Genomic DNA, 13,778 nt, shown 5'->3' with positions numbered 1-13,778 from the left:
TTTACTTTGTTCTTTTCCACTCATCTCGTCTTGTCTATGCAGAACACGTTCCGTTACATTTAATGCACAAAATTATTCTTAGATTAGATCAGTTCTACCTATTTTGATCTCCTTTCAGTTATTTTAGGGCGTCTTGTCACTGTGAAAACAAAATAAGCTGCTATTGGCCACTCCCCCCAATTCAACGTTTACATTCGCACTTGAAAATGTCTGCAAACGAATGCATATGAGGCGTATTAGGACCTTTGTAGATAAAAAAAAATGAAGGGAGTAAATTTCTGCCAAAAAAAACTCAGAGGTTTTGAGACCAAACTGCAAAATTTCAAGTAAAACCACAGAAATTTCTGGATTTGAAAAGCTGAAAGTTTGCTCGGAAACACTCAGAAATTTTTAGATTAATTTGAAAAATTTTCAACAAAAAACCCAGAAAAATTCTTCCAACTTCAACTTTTGGAGTATTGGGCGAAGTGAGATGAACTAATTGTCAAAAAACATCTGGGTGGCTTTTTGGGGGGAGAGTTAGTGCTTGTAATGTTTATGGAAGCAGTGAAAACCCAAATGAAAGTACAAGAACTTGGAAAATGTGAATTTTACATAATAGATCCTCTTTAAAACATCTGCCTGCTTCTAAGCTTTTACTAACTTCAGATGAATTTGCAAAGGTCAGAAAGGTCAGCCATTTCTGCACCTTACACTTTACATTCCCATTAAACTCATGTCCTGTTTGAAATGTAATTTTGTGTATTTATTTTTTAACTCCATTCTCCAATACAGAGAATGTTTTCATATTCTTCTTATTCACGCTCATTTTTGAAGACTGTTCAGTAGATTAGAAATCTCTCCGCTGTTGATTCAGATCATTAAACTTTCCTATAACCTGAATTAATAAACAAGCAAACAGAAATCTCAAACGGCTGGTTATTTTTGGCAGCTATTTGTGTTTGGAACAATAGTTTGATCTGCCTTTTACGTGGCTGTGCAAATCAAATCTGAAGGCCTAGAATACAAAAAATGAAGTGATTTTGCACAATGTGATATGTTTTGTAAGTTTCTCTTCTTGATGAGCTTCAGCTCTCTAAAAAGATTTTGACGTCTTGATTACAGACAAAAGCTTCCAAACCAAATATTCCAGACATTTTTTGATCAATGTTGCAAATCCAGGAAAAATAAAGTACCATTAGCCACCCACTGGCTCTTGTTTGCTCCCCTCTGATTTCAGATTATGCAGGAAACTGTCCAGTTTACAAAATTTAAAACTTGGAAATTTCAAATGGAGCATAAATGTAGCGTTGACTTTTATATATATATATATATATATATATATATATATATATATATATATATATATATATATATATATATATATATATATATTATAAGTCATGTAAGTGTTGATTCAGAAAGTTCTCACTTCTCTTACCACATTTCTGTATCGTGAACAGCTTTTCTTACTGCTGGCTTCACAGCTTAAGATTAAAAAGTGCAACTCATTCATGCAAGTATCACTTCCCACCCAAGCTTTGCAGCAACGTTTACATTGTCCAATTTGTGCAAAGAAAAAAAAAAGAAAAACAAACCCCCTGCTGAAACGTACACACGCAAATTACCCACAAACTAAAAAAGGAAGTGTGTTTCACAACTGTATCCCCTGTTGGAACCTCACCACACGAAAAAAGAAGAAAAGTAATGAGTGCAATTTCCTGTCTGAGTCCTGGAGGCTGCATGACACACATTACGCATTCCTTCAAATGACATTTCAACTTACTCGCCAAATGGAGCAAAACAAGGTGGTGAACAAGACAAATATACGCTTTGTTGTTTTTCTCCACTTATTATTTTCCAATTTAGGCAGAAACTGTGTGGAATTTAATTTTCTTCTGTTTTAGCTTCTGAAAGAAACAATAAAACATCTCCATCTCTTTGCAGGGCTTGCCGCTTCATTTTCTGGTGTTAAATTGTTCTTTTTATCTCAGCTGCTCAGAGCTTTCCAAATCTTAGGTGTACATGCTGATTGAACAATGGCTTTAACAAAAAAATTGAGCAGAGTGACGGTCAGAAAATGTTTTTTTTTTTTTATATATTTTTTATGTTGTATTTGCTGAGATTTAGAAAACTGTAACGCTTTTATAGAAGACTCAGAAAAGGCCACAGCTAAAACCAAGTCTGCTTTGGAGAGATTAACCCATGGAGGATTGGAAAATCCTTCAATAGCCGTGGCAACCATCCAGCTGTGCAAAACGCCTGGTTGTACCTAGCCCCGCCTTCGAGGTGCAGCTCCTCTTCCAAGCTGCAGTTTCCAAGCTTCCACCTCACAGAGCAGTTCTCATTTGCTCCTTCAGACTAGCCAGCAGGAATTAGCAAACACCTGGTAGAACAGCACATCTGCTGGTCTACGGCTCAGTGAAACGTTGGTACAAACGTTGCTAAAGGGTAAACAAAGGCGCCATGATGTAAAGACTCACGAAAGGTGGAGTTTCAGAAAGAGCTGGAGTTCTTAAAGAGACAGAGTCCCAAATTCAAGCCGTTAAATTGTGAAGTCAAATTCATTTTAAGTCATGTTTGATACATACAAAATTTCTATAACTAAAGCTAACAGTTACTTGATTGTGATATAAAATGCCACTATGTGCCTGAAAAACATAGACTGCCCCTTTAATGTTCACAATGTACCAATTTTCTGAAGATTACTTCAAGAGGAATAAGCTGAAGCTGGTTTGAAACCAGACCTCCACCCAGAAGAGGAGATAACAGGGTGTGGAGTAACAGAAGGTTTGAATCATGGACAGTCTGCTGCAGCTGTATGATCAAATCATGTCAATATTGAAAAAAACCGTGAGAAATGTTTCCAACACTGTTGAATCTGTGCCACGAGGTAAAAATAAGGTCAAATCCAGTCAAGCATCTCTGTGAGTTTAGATCTGGGAATCTGGACACATAAATAAACACAGTTGTGGTTTTAAAGACCAGAGGGAGAATATAGGAGACACTATTTCCTGCATTTCCAACTAGCACTATTCGCCAAAGCCCCGAACTTGTCAAAGGTACAGTTCCACTGAGAACGCAAGGACACGACGAACTGAGGCGAATAATAACAAGAGACTCAAACAATAAACAATGGCCGTCACAGTCAGCAATGTAATTAACGTCCCACGGGAATGATAGGCCGAGCCACTTGAACGCATTTACTGCTGGGAATGCCGTAACTGAGAGGAATGTAAAGTGTTAATCTGATATAAATATGGACAGTTCAAGAGTTCAAATCAGTTATTTTTGTGTGGCTAAATTCATATGTTACATCAAACAGGAGACCCCAGGGGACATAAACTCATCAGAAAACTCGACATCCGTTTATTTGACCAGTATTTAGGTTATAAATATTTTCTCACCTCTCTCTTTTGGGACGAGTCGGATTCCAGCAGCCTCAAGGATCCAAGTCGTTTGTCAACCCTCATTTTTGATCCCCGTGCTTTCCCCATCGCCTGTCAGTAATTAATAACAGCTCTTCTAAGGGGAATTTTGCTCATTTGTTTTCTTTTGTTCTACATTTAGCATGCGGCTCCATCTACGCCGGTCCAACAGTACTCACTTCTTGGCCCTCGTAGACGGAGACCAGCAGGGAAATTGCACTGCAGCTCTGCAAAGGTACTAGGACAAACTGGTTGTTGTGTCTTTATGCCAGTTGGGAAATTGGACAACAGTTTTATTTTTGTTTTTTTTATCACCTTGAACCTCCAATGAGGTTGTTGTTATTAAAATAATTGTTCTTTATGAGAAGTGGTAGCATTTTAATATTCCCTTCATAGAAAAAATTTAAACTATTTTTTAAGATGCTTTTGGTATGTTGGAAACATTTACTGCGGGGATAAATACTCAATTATTCATTTAGCCTTTTTAGTTTTTTAATAGGAAGCAGGGATTTAATCAGGAAGGAGATAATAATCAGAAAAGGAAGAAAGAGCTCTACAAATGTGAGCGATAACAAAAAAAAAATCACCTGCAATGCTGAATCTTGTCTGGGAAGCACAGTTTGAGTAAACTGGAGCTGTGTGCAACATGTGGTGCTAAGCGGCGTCTTTAAGATGATTTACAAAAGCAGGAACCTGGACAATTGAACTAAATTGTTGCACACTTAAGTTAATCACTGAAACCTTCCTGCTGATGTTCGCGGGGTCACCGCAAACGGCTGGGAAGACAGTCAGTCCTGGCTGCTTCAAATGGTTCAACAAAGAAACTTTAATAATAAGAATGTTTTTGGGTTTTTGGCTTATTTGTAAGTAATCTTTATAAATTAAAAAAAAATCTTAGTTAATGAGATTTTCCTCTGGTAAGTTTCATGCGTTTTAATCTCCTTTCAACCGCTTTAGGGCGTCTTGTCACTTTAAAACCAAATAAAATGCTGCTGGCCACGCCCCCAACTCAAAGTTCACTCTCTGGTTGGGGCTTTGCTGATTAGGACTTTAAATTCCAGAGTTTTTGAGTTTATTGCTGAAAACAAGCTGGGTGTTTTTTTTAAGCACAAGGGTTGTTTTTAGAAGCAGTAAAAACACAAATATATGTAGAAAAATGTACAAGAATGTGAATTTTGTGTAATGAAACCTTTTTGTAAGCGGGTACATGTCACTGAATGACATTATGGCCAAAATTACACATTTAGTCATATGTTATCTGCAAAGTAAAAGAAGAACGTCAATGTTGGGAAGGCAAAAAGTGAGTAAAAATACTCTACAAAAGTTTTGAAGTACAAATAAACTTTATGAAGTAATTTAGTAATTTAGTCATTAGCAATAGGGCCATACCAAGAAGTAAAAAATAAAAAATTAAAATTAAAAGAATTAACTAATACAAGAATAAAGTCTATTTATTTTTATTGTTAAATTACATCAATCTGAATACAATTACACACTTTTCTTTTCAGATTTTCATTTGAGTGACTAATTACACTATTTAATGTTGGTCTATCTGAGAAAATACCAATAAAATCCTTTATTGATGATAATATTGATATAACTGATGCTTTTGATTGAACATCTGTAGCAATGTTCAGACTATTTGTTGGCCTTAACTCTTTCTACATGATTATTTTATTTTGGAAAAAAATCATTCAAGATTTCCTTTTGTAAAAGGATAAAATTCAGAAATTCATGTAATGCCTCGTTTTTATCAACTTTATTCCCATCTACACCAATTTGTCCACATTGCAAAACATTACATTTCCATCCAACAATCACAAAAATTCATGCAAAATAAAAATAAATCAAAGCATGCTGTTCCTTTTAAAATGCGAATAGACCATTATCACAGCATCTTCACTGCATTATTGATTCTCTTTGGTCTGATTCCAGGTCTGTCTTTGCAAATTAAGTTATAAGAGACGACGGCTGTGATTGGTTATATAAAACCCACTTTGTGTTTTTGATGTCCTTCCAGTCTCTTTATTCATTAGGCCTTTGGCTGCCACATTGTGAACATGACTAGGACTTTTTATAAAAGTGGCGACGTTCCCAGATCCTTTCTCCAAGCTGCTGGTGGGCCAACATTTACAAAACCCAATTTAGACCCGTCTCTTCTGAGGAGTTACAGGTCAACTTTGCAACTGCTTGTATTCTGAAAACATCTTTAGGAATCTGCATTTTTAATCAAATACAGTTATAGATACATTTCACTTATTTCAGAGAATGTTACTGGCAGTAGATGGCCATTTTGCGGATTTGCTTTAACTGGACAGGTCATGTTGTCTATAACTTTAAACCAAAGGATTGTGGGAGCTAGCTGTTTTTTTAAAAACAAAAGCATGTAGACGGACGTTGATCCATCTAATTGAATCGGGTCAAGTCAGAACTAGCAGTTTTGCTGAGCAACATTCCTCAAGGTCTCAGAAATCCTGGTGTCTTGATGATTACCAATATTTCTGGTCAATTTCCACCTCAAAATATCCCTATGGGGAAGTTCATGTTTAAGTTATATATAAAATGAAATTTTATCTATAATAAGCTCTGAAAAATGAAACATCATTGCTTTTTTCTGCTTTTTTGTCAAAGGTTATTAAATCCTCAGACTGTTTTTACTGCATGTTTTTTAGATTGTAATAATAACAAAGATATTAGCATCAGATGTCTTTATTTAGCTCTGTAACATCAGTTCAGCACTGAAATCGCTACCTTTTCCCTCTTTAACAATAAAAGGAGAAGTGTGTATGGGTCCATTTGAAAGTTGGTGTGAAACGCCTGGAGACAACGGTTCATGATGGATTTTTTAACTTGGGGTTAGCAGTGCACATTTTCCAGCAATCTCTCATCCCGCTGCTTTGGTCAAGGAAAGTTCAAGTTTTGACAACCGTCTCACCCCAGCAGCCCCAGCAAATAGATCTTTTTAATCACAGACACTTTGACTTGTCATAACAGGAAGAGTGCAGGCGTTCACACTTTGCTTGGTTCGGTTTCAATTTTCCTGCTAAGTTTGATCAGTCAGAAGGGACAATATACCTTAAACAAGTAAACATGAAAATGAGCTTGGCTTTAGATACCAATGGAGTCTGATTTTTTTTAAATAATTAGATTTTCTTTGAAGTAATCAAAACATTTCACATCTAAAAACTCAACAAGTGATTTCTTCAATTACAAATTCCAATCATTAGGAAACTAAAGCGAGGTCAAATTTGCTTCATGGAAACAGGCCAAAAGAAGTTTTTCACTAGATTGAGTTTGTGTTTTGTGAATGTCCTTCAAAACTTGCAAAGCTGCAATGCAAACACTTTTTTTTGTAATTGCTCCCGCTAGAGCTAAACTAGTGAGTTTTTTGGTTGTGTTTACCCAGAATGCCCTGCACTGTCGTACACTTTCTGCTTTAGGAGTGGTTTCTGGTCAGGTCGGCGTTCACATATGCATTTGAACCGCACCAGAGTTCACTTCAACTGAACTGAGACCGAGGTTTTTAGGCTGTTTTCACACCTAGCGGTCTGGTATTGCAACATTTGTTGCATTTTCAGTTGGTGTGGTTCGCTTTCACACAGCAATGTATCAAACAATTCAAATCCTTTAAAAAACAAAAAAACTGTTCCCCTCCTCATCTGTGGTGGCGCTGCACTTAGGGAAACGACACATAAAGCTCAGAGTAAGACACAGAGTGCAATTTCCTTTGTTACGAAAAGTAAACAACAATGGAGCAGCGCCAGATTTTAGCAAATGTAAGGTTTCTCTTTTGTCTTTGGTAAAATAACACGAGTCATTTTTCCCGCTAGAACCACAATTTTGCTTTTGTTTTGGTCGAATTTACCCAGAATGCCCTGCATTATAGCCAGTTTTCTGCTTTCAGTCCGCTTGGCATTTACATATAAATTCGAACCTCACCAGAGTTCACTTTAACCGATCCTAGAGTTTTAGGCGGACCACCATCAGAGTTTAATTGAGCATTCAGACCTCCACTCTAGAAACTCGACAAAGTCCACAAACAAACCGGACTTTGTACAGTTTGATTAAAGTGATTAAAGTGAACTAAACCATGGCTGGTGTGAATGCACCCTTACACTATAAATCACTCTCAAACCATTCTCCTTGAAGAAAATCCAATTTAATCCTGAAACAAAAGTACGTTAAAGGAAACGTTTGAAATGGGGGTGAAAGTTCAACTCCCAGCTGACCAACAACCCTAAATGTACAACCTGAGCTGCAATAATTTAAATAATATTCACACATTACAACGATAGAGTCAAAATTCTGATCTAAAACCGTTTCAAACCTGCAGCAGGACTTTAACTTTGATGTTCGCAGATGCTCTCCATTAAATCTGACTAGTTTTGAGCTGTTTTGCAAAGAATGTTGTGCAAAAAATTAAAGTCTCTAAAATAACGGCTATAACTTTTAACTACCGTGAAAGGTCGTAATACACAGCTCTGATGCAGGTGGGCTCAATACAAACACATGAACACAGCAGCTTAGATATATATTTGTAAAAACAAATCTTAAAAAAAAAACCTTAATAGCTTTCTTCCACTTCACAATTATGCACTTCTTTGTGGTAATTAAAATAAACTGCAGTTTGTTTTGCTCATGGCAAGGCACAGTATGTTCACTCTCTCCACTAAAACTAAAATGTGGTATTTCTAAACGGAGCGGAAAAGTTAAAAGATTCCTTTCAAAGAAACAAACTGAACTTCAGACGTCACCGAATGTCAAGAATGATGAATAGCAAAAGGAAATAAATAAGAAAACATTAGAAAAATTAAATGTTGAAACATTTCAATCATACATTAGTGTTATTTATACTAATGAAAATACTTCAGCAGAAAGTAATTATTATATTTCAGAATATATTTGTAAATATGGAGCAGGATTTGAGTTTTTGTGCTGCTTTGAATATTCTGTAGAAATTCAACATGCAGGCTTTCATTTCTTATAAAGAAATTAAAGTGCATAAAAACAGCATTTGACACAGGAGTTCAGCACAAACGCAGGGAGGAGAGACTGTTTATTATTAGATTTTATTGATTTTTGAAAGAGCAATGACACAAAAAGTGACCCCAAAAAAATCTATATTTATAAGACCTTAAAAATCCACAAACAATTTTTTTAACTGGTTTTGTGTCCTTTGAAGGGTAGCCGAATCTCCTTGGTCCGAGTGGAATCCTGTTTTTATGAGCTAAATCTGTGTTTTATTTTTTGGGAGTGAGCTTTAAAGTCTCTTCTCTCTTGCAATGTGTCACAGAACAGAGATATTTTTACCTGTTTCTCAGCAAAAAGACAAAAAGTAAGCATGCAGACTCACACGAAAGGTACAATATAATAACAATAAACATAATAAATGGCACACAGTTATTAAAAATAGTTCAGATTCAAATGCACAAATAATATTTGGATGCTGCTGTTAGTATTTGTATATCAGTGGCAACCAATAAGCTAAATCCATAACCAAGAGAGTGAAAACGTACTTAGAACAATTTGAAAAGTCACACTTTAAAAAATTTACTACAATAATCTTAGTTATTTAGCTTTTCATGGGATTAAAATAATGAGGTTCTTTTTTTAAGTCTTATTTTCATTAGTGTTTTATTTATAAATATTAAAGTTTCAAGCTAAATATTTAGATATGAGACTAAATGTTTAGCTTCAAAATAAGTATTATACTTGGATAATAAGCTTAAGTGGAGTACAAACTAAAAGCTGGACCTTGTGAGCTTTAACTAAACAAAATATTTACTATCTACTAACTAAATATTCAATTTGGAACCAAATATTTGCCTTCCTAGCTAAATATTTAATTCCAAACATTTGCTAGCGAAATATTTAGCAATGTTTGCTTTCTAAATATGTCTGGAGGGTGGTTTTTTTTCTTCTATTTTACCAATATTCCAAGTAGCAATTTTAATCCATTTAACTCTAGGGTGTCCAAAGTGTGGGTCGGGGGCCCTTTGTGGCCCTTAGACTGTTTTTGTGTGGCGCCAACTGCAATTCAATAATTATGAAAATTTGGCCAGCAGGGGTGGTTAATGCGGAGGGAAACTTTTTATTTGAATCAGGATAAAATTAGTACCCATATAGTTTCTTTATAACCATGTAGCATGTAGAACCATGTTTACTGTTCTTATAACTGATTTTCTTTTTATACACTAAATGTGCAAAACCCTTTTCAAACTTTGGATCTACAAGGAATAAGATCCATTTCATTCAATAAATAAAGATCTACTTTATTTGCTTTATTTTAGATTTTTTTTTTTTTTACATTTTCTTGACGCACAAATATTTTTGATTGAATAATTCTGACACAAAATTTGGACACTTATGCTTTTACTATAACAATTTCACCCAGTTTTTATCCTGATGAAGCATTTCTGCAGTGAAAAAGGCTGAAATAAGTCGATCTTTCTGTGAATTGCTAGTCGGATAAACCACGCGCTGAGGTCACAGCCGGCCTCTTTAACCATGAAACCCACTTAACATATAGATAGACCGAATGCTCCCCGTTTAAATTCAAAACCCCCATCTGCAGAATAACCGCTGCTCTCCATTTGCAAATTAAACTACAAACTTTTCACTTCCTGCCACCACTCAACCGTGATTGTTGCTCTAGCTTGCTCAGCGGATCTGTTCGAGTGTTGAGCTCCCACCTCGTTTACAAAAACCTGACGTAAAATCTCGCCCTGAAGTCAAACTACAAGCGACGGATCACATAAGTTCCAGCAGAATAACTGCTGATGATCGGTGTTTACTGGAAACATCGCAGCGAACACAAAATGTCAGCGGCTTCAAAAGAAAAAAAAAAATCAAAGAATGGCCTGCAGCTGATTTCTCAAATCAAACAACTAATCCGATCAGAGAAATCCCTGTTAGGGTTTGAGCGCTTCATTATGAGATTCAGAAACACAGACGGGAAAAACAAGCCTTCCCTCTGCTGTTCTGGAGATTAGTAGCATAAATAAAGGGAGTTACGTAAAATATTTGCTCTGGATTATTTAAATAAATGTTAAAACTAATTCAGTGAAACTACAGTCAAAAAAATGTCCATCATTTATTTAACACTTTTGACTAACAAAAGTTCTTCTTCAAACAATGACAGTTTGAAGAAGAAAATCACCACTAATAAACCAACAAGCAACCTCAATTTATTATTATTTAATGTATTATTTACCCATTTTCCCTAAACTTTTTTACAAAATAGCTCAAGTTCATTTAAATTCAACAGAAAAAATATGTTTTCTGTCACTCTCTCAAATAGTCTTGGGTTTGGATTTGAGTAGGCCATTGTCACACATTAATATGCTTTATTCTAAACGTTAAACTGAAGGAGAATCTCTGTCCATCATGTATTCTGGTTGATGTGCTGTGTTACACTGCAAAAACTGAACATATCAGCAAGGTTTTTTTGCTAATATACTCAGTTTCTAGTGTGAATACCTTAGTACACTTGAAATAAACTACAACTAAATATTTATCAAGACATAGGAGCTTGTTTTAACTAAATAATTCCTTAATATTGATTTTTTTTTAAAATAATAATTCCACTCTCAGATTATTTCACTTAAAAAAAAAAACTTTCATTTCCTCTGGAAACATTTCTTAATATCTTTAAAACGATAGCGGCACAAACGAAAACTTTTGCTACACAAACGTAGCACAACGTTTGAAAGTGGGGACCCACTTCACTCCTGTCCCCAACATAAAGTACTTTCTTTTAACAATGGGCCTTTTAATTAATGTTTTAATCTGTTAGTTTAGGAGGAAGGAAATGTTTTGTTTTGTTTCACTCTTTCAATTTTTAGACCGTTTGAACAGTCCTCCTTCAGATATTCACAGCTTGGAACATTGCTTCATTGCTTAGCCCTGCTCTAAACGTCTCCCCGGCTTTATTCGTGCTCTATTCCTCGGATTTTGTGATGCCGTTTGGTCACTAATGTTCTCTAACAAACCTCTGAGACCTTCCCAGAACAGCAGGATTCATGCTGGGATTAAATCACACACAGGTGGGCTCTATTTGCCCATTAGGTGAGGTTGTAATGTGGAAAAGGGGAAGGAATGGCTTTCTGAGGCACAGTGTTGCTTCCAAGGACCCAGACGGAGGTTAAACCTTAAGCAAAAAAGATCATAAGAAAGTCTGCCCACTTTCAACAAAACGGCAAAATGTTGGAAGATAAACGCTCACATCTGTCGCCTTACTTTATTTATTTAAAATGTACTTTTTTTTTTTTTTCAACTTTCATTTGGGTCTCAACAATTTCTAAAAACAGCAAAAGAGCTTAAAATAGACAAAACGAAAAACGCCTATCTGTTTTTTGGTGTCTGGAAAATGAGCCGCTTCAAAAGCCTCCCAGTTATTGAGTCACAATTGAAGGGCACAGCACAGTTACCAAGCAACTCCAGCTGAATTCAAGAGATGGTTTTATCGCTCTATGCACTGTGCAATGGCTGCTGGAAAAGACAAGGGTTAAGTTCTCAACTTACCATTCAGAAACTACTTGTTCTTGTTGACTGTACAAATCTGCAAATCTGCTTTTCAAAGATGTACAGTTGTGTAATTGGGCATCTGTTTGCAGAAGAGACGGGACATCTTGTCACTTTATTTGGTTTTAAAGTGACAAGTCACCCAAAACAGTTGAAAGGACCTCAAAATATGCAGAACTGACCAAACTAAATCCTCATTATCTAAGAATAATTTGCACAAAAAAATGTAAGGAACATATTTTATCCCATAGGCCTGTCCTAAATGGTTTAGGGAAACATACCTTTACGCTGTCCTTCATTCAACAGTGTATCCTGCTGATATGACCTCTCTGCATGATGATGCATGATGTACCTTTGCTCCATCACCCGTCTCAAACACACCAGCAAGGCAGACGTCTCTGTCAGAGGTTACAGATCCGTGGCGCCATGTGATAAGCACGGTCATTGCCATGATCTTCCCATTCCCTTCCGGAAAGTGATTGCAAGGCTGCTCAATTATTCACACTGTTGAATAATGTTGTCCTCTGTCTTTTATCCGAGCTGATCCTGACCTGCGATCCTTATCTGAAGGCTGAGTAATGGGGGAATCAATAGGAGGTGGCAGGATTTCAATTGTCCATTTCTGATGTTGTTTTTAGATGTGTAAGCTGAACAAAGCTGCAGTTTAGGGTCAGAGTAAAGACAGGGTAACAGATGTTAGTTAATCCATATTTGGGCCCGAATGATTAAAATGTGGTGGATTGAAATTATTTTGTTTTAGAATGGCTATGCAACAGGGATGCAACAATTTATGAACTTACAGTTATTTGGTTATTAGGGTAAACAGTCCAAGTTTTAAATCTGGTTGTGTTTTCTATTCAGGAGAACAGTGGGTAGACCATCTTTGATTTTGTCTGTTTGAGATATCACAAAGAATCAGCAGTTAACATTCCAAGGTCCAAAACACCCTCAGAAAATAAACCTCAAAATATATCTAAAAAATTGACAAGTCAAACAAATGACCAAGAAAAACTCGCCATAACTGCGTGAAATCCAGCTAAGGTAACTCAGTTATGAAACTGTAACACAGGAACGAGCATTAGCTTAATGTATATTTAAATAAAATCTAATTTCTGCTCATGTAGACCATATAACATACCGCGGTTAAACAAAAGATATATCCGTTAAACACAATTACAACTATATAACTTGTGAAATGTGAGTTAACCAAGAAAAACCTTTACATTTGGACGGATAATGTAGCACTTCTTACCTCCTGCTAGCCTAGCGCCTGATACGCAGTCAACGTGAATACGCTGCGTGAGGTGCGTTCAAGTGCAATTGGGAATTACTCATTGCTCATTTCAAACAGGTGAGCAGTGAGAAAATTAATTTAAAATAATTAACTAATTTACATAACAAATAATGACTTATTCGAAGCGTGACTTCAAGTGATATAATTAACCTGTTACATTAGACTAAATTAATTCTAGTCAATTAACTTTAAAAAATTACTGGTCATCCTGAAGCGGACAGTTGACACAGAAATTAAAGATGGCGTCGAGTCTAAACGGAGTCCGGGGTGAGATGGAAAATGCACTTTATCCGGTTCTGTTTTGAAATATAAACACTCCACATGCTCCTTAAGTTTCACTTAAATGGTGCTTCATTCAGCCGAGTGACATAATTGTGAGGGCTGTGGTGAGTTAATTCACTTTACGGAGAGACGTTTTAACTTCCTTTCTAGAGCAACTGCAGTGTCTCAGTACAAGGGGAATTAAGTGTCGGACATATTTTATGGTTTTCTTCTTCTATGTTTGTATTCAGCAACCTAAGAGACTCTATAAACATGTATCAGTTTATTAATGA

The 13,778-nt window shown here is 36.0% G+C and overlaps 1 long non-coding RNA gene across 1 annotated transcript; it reads right to left on the bottom strand.

The window, feature by feature from the left end:
- Positions 1-11,930: 11,930 nt before the first annotated feature.
- On the bottom strand, positions 11,931-12,818 carry LOC129371001 (uncharacterized). The gene is made up of 3 exons (XR_008607116.1): positions 12,731-12,818; positions 12,212-12,587; positions 11,931-12,012 (listed from the first exon to the last, which is right to left on the bottom strand). It is a non-coding gene; the product is annotated as an uncharacterized LOC129371001 (long non-coding RNA).
- Between the last annotated feature and the right edge of the window lie 960 nt (positions 12,819-13,778).

Source organism: Poeciliopsis prolifica, unplaced genomic scaffold, assembly GCF_027474105.1.
Source record: "Poeciliopsis prolifica strain line A6 unplaced genomic scaffold, Auburn_PproV2 SCAFFOLD025, whole genome shotgun sequence".
Lineage (NCBI taxonomy): Eukaryota > Metazoa > Chordata > Actinopteri > Cyprinodontiformes > Poeciliidae > Poeciliopsis > Poeciliopsis prolifica.
This window is presented reverse-complemented; position numbering and strand designations above follow the sequence as displayed.